General features: G+C 35.5%; 1 pseudogene; it reads right to left on the bottom strand.

Annotated features, from left to right (window-relative positions):
* The window catches only part of LOC137234752 (protein EFR3 homolog cmp44E-like), a 37,898-nt pseudogene extending 25,622 nt beyond the window's left edge, over positions 1–12,276 (bottom strand).
* Between the last annotated feature and the right edge of the window lie 448 nt (positions 12,277–12,724).

Raw genomic sequence — 12,724 nt, 5'->3', positions numbered from 1 at the left:
GAATTTTGCCAGATCCCAGTAAATTCGAAATAGTTAAAAATTACCCAACACCTAAAAACGCAGTTGAGGATAAGAGATTCGTCGCATTTTGCAATTATTACAGAAGATTTATCCCAAATTTTGCAGAATATTCTAGAATAATAACAATATTTTGCAAGAAAAATGTAGTTTTCGACTGGACAGAGGATTGCAAAAAATCCTTTGACTATTTGAAAGCTGCGTTAATAAGCCCTAATATCCTACAATATACCGATTTCAATAAAAAATTGTGTATAACAACTGACGCAAGTGGATATGCTTGCGGAGCAGTATTAAGCCAAGAGTATCAAGGAAAACAATTGCCAATTGCCTATGCATCAAGATCATTTACTAAAGGAGAAATTAATAAAGCAACAATTGAGAAAGAATTAGCGGCCATCCATTGGGCCATAACATATTTTAGACCATACGTTTACAGTAGACAATTTTTGGTCAAAACAGACCACAGACCCTTAACATTCCTATTTTCGATGAAAAATCCGTCATCAAAATTAACTCGAATCAGATTAGATCTGGAAGAATATGATTTCGAGGTGGAGTATATCGCAGGTAAAGAAAACTATGTAGCCGACGCATTATCGCGCATAGATATTAAAGAACTAAAACAAATATCGGTAGAAGCGTGCAAAATACTAAAAGTTACGACTAGGTCGGAAACTAACAAAAATCATAACAATAAACAGTCCAGTAGTAAAAATGAAGAAATAAAAAGTCAGAAAGAGAACCCAATAATATTTGAAGCGCTAAACAAATGTGAAGTAAAGAGACTAGTCCAGCTCGTTTTCGATCCTCCGAAATTACGTTTCAAAAAAGGAAAGAAAATTTGTTGCGAAATTAATATAAAAAATCTAATTGTTGAGGCGAAGATTGACTTAGGTCAATTCTTTGCCAGGCTTATGAAAGAAGCCGACAATTTAGGAATTAGAAAAATACAGTTGTCCTTAGGAGACAAATTGTTTAAAGATAATTATACCCGGGTAGACACATTTAAAGAAATTGGTACCAAAGTTCTCAAAAATTTAATTTTAGCATCAACTTTAGAAATTGGTACCAAAGTTCTCAAAAATTTAATTATAGCATTAACTCTAGAAGTTATGCATGTGACAAATAATGAAAAAATTTAAGAAATTCTTCACAAATTTCATGACGATCCTGTTTTTGGTGGCCACCCAGGAATAAATCGCATGATAAATAAAATAAAACAAAAATACTATTGGAAAGGAATGAAAAATGATATCAGAAAATATATCAAAAAATGCGCTCATTGTAATAAAAATAAAATAATTAAAAACTTGAAAGAGCCTATGATTATAACCGAAACGCCCACAAAAGCGTTCGACACAGTACAAATAGATACGATAGGCCCTCTTCCCATAACGGAAAATGGAAATGAATATGCAGTTACTATAGTATGTGATTTGACTAAGTATTTGGTTGCAATACCAATACCCAGCAAACACGTAAAAACAATAGCCAAAGCGATATTCGTAAATTGTATCCTAGTTTATGGTTGCATGAAGACAATTATAACGGATATGGGAAGCGAATATAAAAATAGCTTATTTGAAGAATTATGCAAGCTTCTAAAAATAAACCATAAAACGTCAACACCTTACCACCATCAAACTTTAGGAACAGTTGAACGTAGTCATAGAACAATCAATGAATACGTACGTTCCTACATATCCATTGACAAAAATGATTGGGATGAATATCTTAAATATTTTGCGTAGTGCTACAATGCTACCCCATCTACAGTTCATAATTATTGTCCATACGAACTAGTATTTGCCAAAAAACCCCAGACTTAAAAATTTTAAGAGAAAACACAGTAAGCCCATTATACAATTATGAGGCTTACGACAAAGAAATTAAGTACAGGTTACAAATAGCGCAAGATAGAGCATATAAATTAGTAAAACAGGCTAAGGAAAAACAAAAAATTAGTTATGATTGGAAAACACAATATAAAGAAATAAATTTAGGAAATTTAGTGTTAGTAAAAAATGAATCTGTGCATAAGTTAGATAGCAGCTATAAAGGATCTTTTAGAGTAGTAAATATCGATGAAACAATAATTTTACATTAATTCCATATAAGGAAGAAATGATCGAAAAAACAATGTAGAAAATAGAAACATAGAAAACATAAATCAAACTAATAAAAATAAGAAAATTGTAAAACATAAAAATAGACTTAAACTCATAGAATAAGGGTACTTTAACTTTATAAACACAAAGAAAATTTCTATTGTATGCAAAAGAAAAATACAATAATAAAACAAAATAAAAAAGAAAAAAAAACAAATGTAAACTATTCTTTGGAAATCAAGCTAAATATCACAAAAAAAAAAAACAAAAACCCAACAAGCAAAGTAAGCACAGATGGATTCAAAACCATTAACCTAACTTGAGTAGCCATAGATAATTCGTGCACAAAATTATATATGTCTACTCTTTCATAGGCGGATGGTGTAGCATTCACTCATTAAGTTATTCATTCATTTGCACAAACACATATTTCAACCCGTTTTGGAATGTCTTAAAATATATTGACTCTTACATATATATTCATACAATTATACATACGTATATTTTGGCTCGTTTTGGTATGGCATGAGATTCTATTGACACATTCATTCATTTGTACAAACATATATTTTGTACACCGTGCATCATACGGTAACCTGAGCCTTGGTATTCCGCTGTTTAGAGCTTGCCCGCGACAAGCCTTTACCTGTAGATAAATTAATAGCATGATTCATTTATGCTTGCGTTGCACATTTCACAGCCAATTTTAATTATGCTTAGAATGCAGTTCCCAGGGAACTGAATTGAATGCATATGTGTGTTATACTCAGTTTGTAAGTATTAGTGTAAGTAAGTATTTTAGCTCATAGAAATTTTGTATAAAAGAAAACGACTTTTGAATAAAGAACAGAATTCAACCTGCTGCCGTTTCTATTGGTATTAAATTCTATCTGGTGCCGCTAACGGGGCACTGCAACCTACATTTCGATTTTCTCTTATCTGCAAACATTACACAGTGAACCAAAGATCTTAAGGGTAACGTTCGATAATACTCTGACCTTCAAGGCGCATGCCACCGAAATTGTATCTAAAGTACAAAAGGGCAACAAAATCCTCAACAAACTTGCCAGCAGCACCTGGAAAAAAGATAAAGAAACGTTGCTAACCACGTACAAAGCAGTTGGCCGGCTGCTCATGAGCTACGCGTCACCAATTTGGTCGCCTCTTCTTAAAAAAAATACTTACTGGAAAAGGCAGCAGGCCTGCCAAAATGCTGCAATCAGAACTGCCGCCGGATATCTCCTTATAACCCCCAAATACCACCTACATATTGAAGCCAAAGAGCTCAACATTAACGAGCACATCGAAATGCTGAATAGGCCACTCTTGCCATTCGTTATTTTCATGTTTCACCCCAAATATATTTTATTCTTTCTTACATGCTACCTTATAATAGCTGAGAATATATTAAGATGTGTTTTATTCTTTCTGTTTATGGTATTCACAATGACATCTTAGCGTTGAGAGCAACGGTGTTGCCAGATGTTACTGTGGAAAGGTGATATGGGGAATTTTACCCTTACATCATCCTTTTTGGGGAAAAGAAGAATTGACAAAGTGATCAGTTTTGTCACATTCTTCTTGCCCATAAACTTCTAAAAATTGTTGCGAACAAACGAATATATTTACATTAGGGTGTTCCTCCCCTTTTGAATTCGTTGGTTCGGAACCATTTTTGCTACTTATTGAAAAAAGAGAACTTAGAACTAAAATACTTGAATTTTAGTTACATTTTTGTTTAAAATATTCTGTTTGCTGTTTGATTTTATTTTGTTTGAATTTTTCTTTGTACAATATTTACATTTTAATATATATCCAACTTAAATTTGTTAAAGTTTTACACTTTTAATTTTTGCTGCTTTTGAACTATGTTTTTTTTTGTTTTTTTTTTTTTTGTTTTTATTTGTAACTTTAGAAATTCAATTTTGTTATAAGTTATGAAAAATTTTTAAGAAATAGGTCTTTTTTCTCTTTGAATATACAAAATTTTATGTTATTTTCTTTTCTTTTTTGTTTTAACAGCTTTTGAGCCTTCGTGGCTGCTTAAATGCTAGTACTAAAAAAATGTTTTGGATTTTTTTTTCATCGAATTTAAAGTTTTTTCAAAGTATTAAAGTAATATTAACTGACTTTACTTAGGCGATTTTTATGTACAACGTGTTTTTTATTTTCGATTTCAACGAAAAAAGTTACATTAGGTTCGTTAATTTTAGTTATAGTAAACGGACCTTTATAAATATTGTCATGTTTGTGAGGTGGTTCTTTCTGTAAAAGTACTTTATCTCCGATTTTGACAATTAACGGACTTGCCGTTTTATCATACAGATTTTTAATTTGTAACATATTTTTATTTATTAGGTTTTGTGCCATTTTGTGTGCTTTCTGCATTCTATACATAACTTCTTTGGCATCGGGTCAATTTTTTCTTTACTTAATTCATTCGGCAAAGTTGCCTTTTTCCCAAAAACTAACTCCAAAGGAGAAAACTGATTGTCGAAAACTGTGCTACTCGTAGTATTGTGTAGGAAAGTAAAGTATTTTAAATTACCATCCCAATCAGAAAAAGTATCTTTCAAATATGCACGTAAGTATTCATTAAAAATTCTATGATTACGTTCAATTGTACCAACAGTCTCGTGATGGTATGCAGTTGAAAAATTACTAGTATATCGAATGGCTTACTAGGAGTTGGTGTTAACACAAGTTTTTCTTTTGTTTTAGGTTTAACTTTGTTTAAAAGACAATCATTACAATTTTTGATATATTTCGATATATCACGAGTCATATCTTTCCAAAAAAATTTTGTTCGTAGTTTAGCGTAAAGTCTCTTCATACCACAATGTCCACCTGAAATTGGGTCGTTATGATATATTTTCAATAGTTTTAGTTTTGTGTCCTCGTCTGTTACTGTCTCCACTGGATCTGTTAAGATAATTTCTAAAGATTTTAAAATTTTATTTCCAATATTTTTGAAATTTGTAATAGTGTAATGTTCGAACAAAATATCGTTTTAAGGCCAATCAATCTGCCTAATTTTGCGTTTGCCGGCTTCTGATTCAAGCCTCGAAATTAATTTCTCTAAAGTCATTATTTCGTTAACAAGCTCAGAACTAAGTTACTCGAGTTTTTTATGTTTAATATGTGCAAAAATTCTTAAATTTATTGTTTTATTATTTTTATCGTAATTAATTTCAGATATTGTTCGTGGAATCTTTTTTGAAAAATTAAATGAAAATTTGTGGTAGACATGTAAAGTAAGTTGTTTTTGTCTGTTTTCCTAGGAAGGTTATTGTCGTTTTGCCGTTTTGTCATTGATCTTGTCTGTATTGCTAAAATTTGCTTGTTCGATTCCTTAACCGCATCGATTGTAATACGCGATAGTGCATCAGCACCAACGTTTGATTTACCCTTAATATATACAATAGTGAAATTATATTCAGCTAGTTCTAGCCTTATTCTTGAAAGTTTTGAAGATGGATCTTTCATATTGAATAGGTATACTAGGGGTCAATGATCTGATTTTACAATGAAATGTGTGCCATAAACGTATGGTCGAAAATGCTTTATTGCGAAACAGATAACTAGGAGCTCCAATTCTATAATTGGTTTTTTCTGCTCTGCTTTATTAAATGCTTTAGAAGCGAAACAAATTGGTAAATCACTACCTTGCTCTTCTTGACTCAAAATAGCGCCACATCCAGTTGTGGAAGCATCAACGGTAATAATGAATTGTTTAATAAAATCTGGATATTGAAGTAGTTTTGGTGAAAGTAACGCTGCTTTCAAAGATAAAAATGCTCTTTCGCACTCAATATCCCAAACGAATTCAATTCTTTTTCTGCTTAATCGATTTAGAGGCGCTGCCAGAGATGCAAAATTAGGTATAAACCGTCTGTAATGGTTTGCAAACGCGACGAATCGTGGTACCGCGTCTTTGTCAGTCGGTTTTGTATACTTTTTGATTGCGTTTATTTTGAAGTCGTCTGGCAACAAACTTTTGGCTAAACATTTATGACCTAAAAATGTAACTTCTGGTCGTAAAAAGTTGCATTTATTTGGGTTAAGCTTGAGATTGAAAGACCTACAAGTATTGAAAACCTTTGAAAGATTTTTAATATGGTGTGCTTCACTACAACCGATGACGATAATATAGTCGACGTATAAAAATGCGACGTTGGGTGGTATACCCGAAAAAGCTATTGTCATTATTGTAACCTCGATGTTGATAAAGGAAATTAGTATTTAAACGTTAGAATACTTCATTTCTTGAATTCATTTACACAACAATATTTTAACTGTAACAAGTAAGGAAGGCTAAGTTCGGGTGTAACCGAACATTATATACTCAGTTGAGAGCTATGGAGACAAAATAAGGGAAAATCACCTCGTAGTAAAATGAACCTAGGGTAACCCTGGAATGTGTTTGTATGACATGTGTATCAAATGGAAGGTATTAAAGAGTATTTTAAGAGGGAGTAGGCCATAGTTCTATAGATGGACGCCATTTAGGGATATCGCCATAACGGTGGACCAGGGCTGACTCTAGAATTTGTTTGTTCGATATGGGTATCAAATGAAAGTGTAAATGAGTATTTTAAAAGGGAGTGGGCCTAAGTTTTATAGGTGGACGCCTTTTCGAGATATCGCCATAAAGGTGGACCAGAGGTGACTCTATAATTTGTTTGTACGATATGGGTATCAAAAGAAAGGTGTTAATGAGTATTTTAAAAGGGAGTGGGCCTAAGTTCTATAGGTGGACGCCTTTTCGCGATATCACCATAAAGGTGGACCAGGGGTGACTCTAGAATATGTTTGTACGATATGGATATCAATTGAAAGGTGTTAATGAGTATTTTAAAAGGGAGTGGACCTCAGTTCTATGGGTGGACGCCTTTTCGAGATATCGCCATAAACATGGACCAGGGGTGACTCTAGAATGCGTTTGTACAATATGGGTATCAAACGAAAGGTGTTAATGAGTATTTTAAAAGGGAGTGGGCCTTAGTTCAATGGGTGGACGCCTTTTCGAGATATCGCCATAGGGGAGGACCAGGGGTGAATCTAGAATTTGTTTGTACGATATGGGTATCAAATGAAAGGTGGTAATGAGTATTTTAAAAGGGCATGGGCCTTAGTTGTATACGTGGACGCCTTTTCGAGATATCGCCATAAAGGTGGACCAGGGGTGACTCTAGAATTTGTTTGTACGATATGGGAATATCAAATGAAAAGTGTTAACGAGTATTTTAAAAGGGCGTGGGCCTTAGTTCTATTGGTGGACGCCTTTTCGGAATATCGTTATAAAGGTGGACCTGGGTTGACTCTAGAATGCTTTTGTACAACATGGGTATCAAACGAAAAGTTTTAATAAGTATTTTAAAGGGGAATGGGCCTTAGTTCTATGATTGGACACCTTTTCGGGATATCGCCATAAACGTGGACCAGGGGTGACTCTAGAATGCGTTTGTACAATACGGGTATCAAATGAAAGGTGCTACTGAGTATTTTAAAAGGGCGTGGGCCTTAGTTCAATGGGTGGACGCCTTTTCGAGATATCGCCATAAAGGTGGACCAGGGGTGACTCTAGAATTTGTTTGTACAATATGGGTATCAAACGAAAGGTGTTAATGAGTATTTTAAAAGGGAGTGGGCCTTAGTTCAATGGGTGGACGCCTTTTCGAGATATCGCCATAAAGGTGGACCAGGGGTGACTCTAGAATTTGTTTGTACGATATGGGTATCAAATGAAAGGTGTTAATGAGTATTTTAAAAGGGAGTGGGCCTAAGTTCTATAGGTGGACGCCTTTTCGAGATATTGTCATAAAGGTGGACCAGGAGTGACTCTAGAATACTTTTGTACAATATGTGTATCAAACGAAAGGTGTTAATGAGTATTTTAAAAGGGAGTGGGCCTTAGTTCTATAGGTGGACGCCTTTTCGGAATATCGTTATAAAGGTGGACCAGGGTTGACTCTAGAATGCTTTTGTACAACATGGGTATCAAACGAAAGGTGGTAATAAGTATTTTAAAGGGGAATGGGCCTTAGTTATATGGGTGGACACCTTTTCGGGATAACAACATAAACGTGGACCAGGGGTGACTCTAGAATTTTTTGTACGATATGGGTATCAAATGAAAGGTGTTAATTGGTATTTTAAAAGGGAGTGGGCCTTAAATCTATCAGTGGACTCCTTAACGAGATATCGCCATAAACGTGGACCAGGGGTGACTCTAGAATGCGTTTGTACAATATGGGTATCAAACGAAAGCTGTTGATGCGTATTTTAAAAGGGCGTGGGCCTTAGTTCTATAGGTTGACGCCTTTTCGAGATATTGCCATAAAGGTGGACCAGGGGTGACTCTAGAATGCTTTTGTACAATATGGGTATCAAACGAAAGGTGCTAATGCGTATTTTAAAAGGGAGTGGGCCTTGGTTCTATAGGTGGACGCCTTTTCGGAATATCGTTATAAAGGTGGACCAGGGGTGACTCTAGAAAGCGTTTGTACAATATGGATATCAAATGAAAAGTGTTAATGAGTATTTTAATGGGTATCAAACGAAAGGGGAATTGGCCTTAGTTCTATGGGTGGACGCCTTTTCGGGATATCAACATAAACGTGGACCAGGGGTGACTCTAGAATGCGTTTGTACAATATGGATTTCAAATGAAAAGTGTTAATGAGTATTTTAAAAGGGATTGGGCCTTAGTTCTATAGGTGGACGCTTTTTCGAGATTTCGCCATAAAGGTGGACCAGGGGTGACTCTAGAATTTTTTGTACGATATGGGTATCAAATGAAAGGTGTTAATGGGTATTTTAAAAGGGAGTGGGCCTTAAATCTATAAGTGGACGCCTTAACGAGATATCGCCATAAACGTGGACCAGGGGTGACTCTAGAATGCGTTTGTACAATATGGGTATCAAACGAAAGGTGTTGATGAGTATTTTAAAACGGAGTGCGCCTTAGATCTATGGGTGGACGCCTCTTCGAGATATCGCCATAAAGGTCGACCAGGGCTGACTCTAGAATTTGTTTGTATGATATGGGTATCAAATGAAAGGTGTTAATAAGTATTTTAAAAGGAAGTGAGCCTTAGTTCTATAGGAGGACGCCTTTTCGAGATATCGCTATTAAGATGGAACAGGGGTGACTCTAGAATTTGTTTGTACGATATGGGTATCAAACGAAAAGCGATAATGAGTATTTTAAAAGGGAGTGGGCCTTAGTTCTATAGTTGAACGCCTTTTCGAGATATCGCCATTAAGGTTGACCAGGGGTGACTCTATAATGTGTTTGTACGATATGGGTATCAAATTAAAGGTGTTAATGAGGGTTTTAAAAGGGAGTGGTGGTAGTTGTATATGTGAAGAGGTTTTCGAGATATCGACCAAAATGTGGACCAGGGTGGCCCAGAACATCATCTGTCGGGTACCGCCTATTTTTTTTATATATGTAATACCACGAACAGTTATCCTTCCAAGATTCCAAGTGCTTTTGATTTCGCCCTGCAAAACTTTTTCAATTTCTTCTATTTAATATGGTAGGTTCACACCCATTTTGCAAAGTTTTTTTCTAAAGTTATATTTTGCGTCAATAGACCAATCCAATTACCATGTTTCATCCCTTTTTTCGTATTTGGTATATTATTATGGCGTTTTTCGTTTTTAGTAATTTTCGATGTCGAAAAAGTGGGCGTGGTCATAGTCGGATTTCGGCCATTTTTTATACCAATATAAAGTGAGTTCAGATAAGTACGTGAACTGAGTTTAGTAAAGATATATCGATTTTTGCTGAAGTTATCGTATTAACGGCCGAGCGGAAGGACAGACGGTCGACTGTGTATAAAAACTGGGCGTGGCTTCAACCGATTTCGCCTTTTTTCACAGAAAACAGTTATCGTCCTAGAATCTAAGCCTCTACCAAATTTCACAAGGATTGGTAATGTTTTGTTCGACATATGGCATTAAAAGTATCCTAGGCAAATTAAATGAAAGAGGGCGGAGCCATGCCCATTTTGAAAATGTCTTTTATTTTTGTATTTTGCTGCACCATATCATTACTGGATTTGAATGTTGACATAATTTACTTATATACTGTAAAGATATTAACTTTTCTTTTAAAATTTGACTTAAAAAAAAAATTTTTTTTAAAGTGGGCGTGGTCGTTCTCCGATTTTGCTAATTTTTATTAAGCACACATATAGTAATAAGAGTAACGTTCCTGCCAAATTTCATCATGATATCTTCAACGACTGCCAAATTACAGCTTGCAAAACTTCTAAATTACCTTCTTTTAAAAGTGGGCGGTGCCACGCTCATTGTCCAAAATTTTACTAGTTTTCTATTCTGTGTCATAAGTTCAACTCACCTACCAAGTCGCTTTATCCGTATTTGGTAATGAATTATCGCGCTTTTTCGATTTTTCGAAATTTTCGATATCGACGTGTTTATAGTCCGATATCGTTTATTTTAAATAGCGATCTGAGATGAGTGCCCAGGAACATACATACCAAATTTCATCAAGATACCTCAAAATTTACTCAAGTTATCGTGTTAACGGGCGGACGGACCGACGGACATGGCTCAATCGAATTTTTTTTCGATACTGATGATTTTGATATATGGAAGTCTATATCTATCTCGATTCCTTTATACCTGTACAACCAACCGTTATCCAATCAAAGTTAATATACTCTGTGAGCTCTGCTCAACTGAGTGTAAAAACAGTGATTAGTACGTCGCTCGAGTCGTAGCCGGAAGTGCCGATCAGGTCGTGTAAGCGTTGTCACTTAGTTGTTTACACAAATAATGTTTCTGTGCTACCAACACCTCCCATTTTCAATATATTTATTGGATAAATTTTCTCTAAGTTGGCTTAAAACGGTCGACGGGTTTACGAATACGCTGTGGTCGTATATAAGCTCTTTCTGACTGATTGTCGTTTTCACTCCGCATACTATGTCTTTCGTCTTGGCGAGGCTGGACTTCGTGTGTTGCTGGTGTTACCTGTGGAGAAGGCACTGATGCCACAGCTGACGTATCGTATCGTTTGGAATGTGCACACGTGTGCAATCAAGGTTTGATACATTATCCAGTGCAGTATCATACAACTGAAATGCCTCTGTCAATATTTTGTCGTTAAAATTGGTCACGTTTTGTGATAACGCAGAATTTTCTTGATGATGTTTTCGAATTTGATTGGCATGACATCGAATCAATTTACCATTCTGTAATCGTATATTATACATGACTTTTCCGATGCGCTCAATGATTCTACCTTTGGCCCTTTTGAAGCTGTCTTTGTTTTTGTGTTCGCAAACAAAAACGAGATCTTCAATGTCATAGCACTTCTGCTTAGCACCATGCTTTTTATCAAACTGATTCTTCATTTTAACTTGTCTGTCGCTATAAATTTTAGATTCTGTGCGTAAAGTTGGTTTAAGCAGATCGAGTTTTAGATGTATCTGTCTTCCAATTATAACTTCTGCAGGCGATTTTCTGTCATCATTCTGCTTGTTTGGGTGGATCTGTAAACTTGTAAAAATACTAAAAGATTTTGTGCTGTTGTCCCTTCCCCGTTCAGCTTTTTTAGAGCCCGTTTGAACGTGTCCACAAACCTCTCAGCCTGTCCGTTCGACATGGGATAGTAGGGACTACTACAAATATGTGCAATGCCGTGTGCAGCTAAATATTGCTGGAACTCATGGCTGGTGAACTGTGTGCCATTATCCGATACTACTGTTTTCGGCAATCCAAATCTAGAAAAAATCTCATTCAAAATTGAAATTGTTGGCGTTGTTGTAATCGATTTGGTTTTTATTATTTCTGGCCACTTTGAAAACCCGTCGATAACGGTGAGATAATAACATGAATCAATTGGACCCGCATAATCAATATGAAGGCCTTCCCAAGGCCCGGAAGGCTTCGGCCAGTGTTGTAAATTTGTTTTTGTTGGCATCTTAGCTGCTGCCATGCAGTTTGAAAAACCTTTAACCAAACTTTCAATGTCAGCGTCAATGTTTGACCAGTAAACGTAGTTGCGTGCAATAGCTTTTGTATACTGTATGCCAGGGTGCCCACGATGAAGTTCTTTGAGTACACGCTTTTGGAAAATTTTTGGTATTATGATCCGGCTACCTAACATTAAGCAACCTTCGACGATGTTTATGCTATCTTTTCGATTAAAGTATACCTTGAAGTCATTATGGTGTAATTTGGGTTGCCATCCGTCGGTTACATATTTAAAAATTTTCGAAAGGACACTGTTTTTCGCGGTTTCAAATCGCACCATTTTGGCTGTGAGTGGTAATTTGCTAATTTAATCTCCTAAAATTTGCTTTATTTCAGATTCGAATATAATTGCTGCGATGACGAATTCTTCTGAAGGGTTGAGTGTGTTGCTAATAAGGCGTGACAAGACATCAGCGTAACCGAAACTGTTTGTTGATATAAATTTTAACTCAAAGTCGTATGCAAGCAATTTTACTGCCCATCTCTGTAGTCTATTTGCATGATGTGCACTTATTCCAGTTTTATTTCCGAATATAGCAAGTAGGGGTTTATGGTCTGTCTGAAGTGTAAACTTTCGACCG

Source organism: Eurosta solidaginis, chromosome X (genome assembly GCF_040869045.1).
Source record: "Eurosta solidaginis isolate ZX-2024a chromosome X, ASM4086904v1, whole genome shotgun sequence".
In the NCBI taxonomy this organism is placed as follows: domain Eukaryota; kingdom Metazoa; phylum Arthropoda; class Insecta; order Diptera; family Tephritidae; genus Eurosta; species Eurosta solidaginis.
Note: the sequence above shows the minus strand (reverse complement) of the source record. Positions and strands in the feature narration are given on the sequence as shown.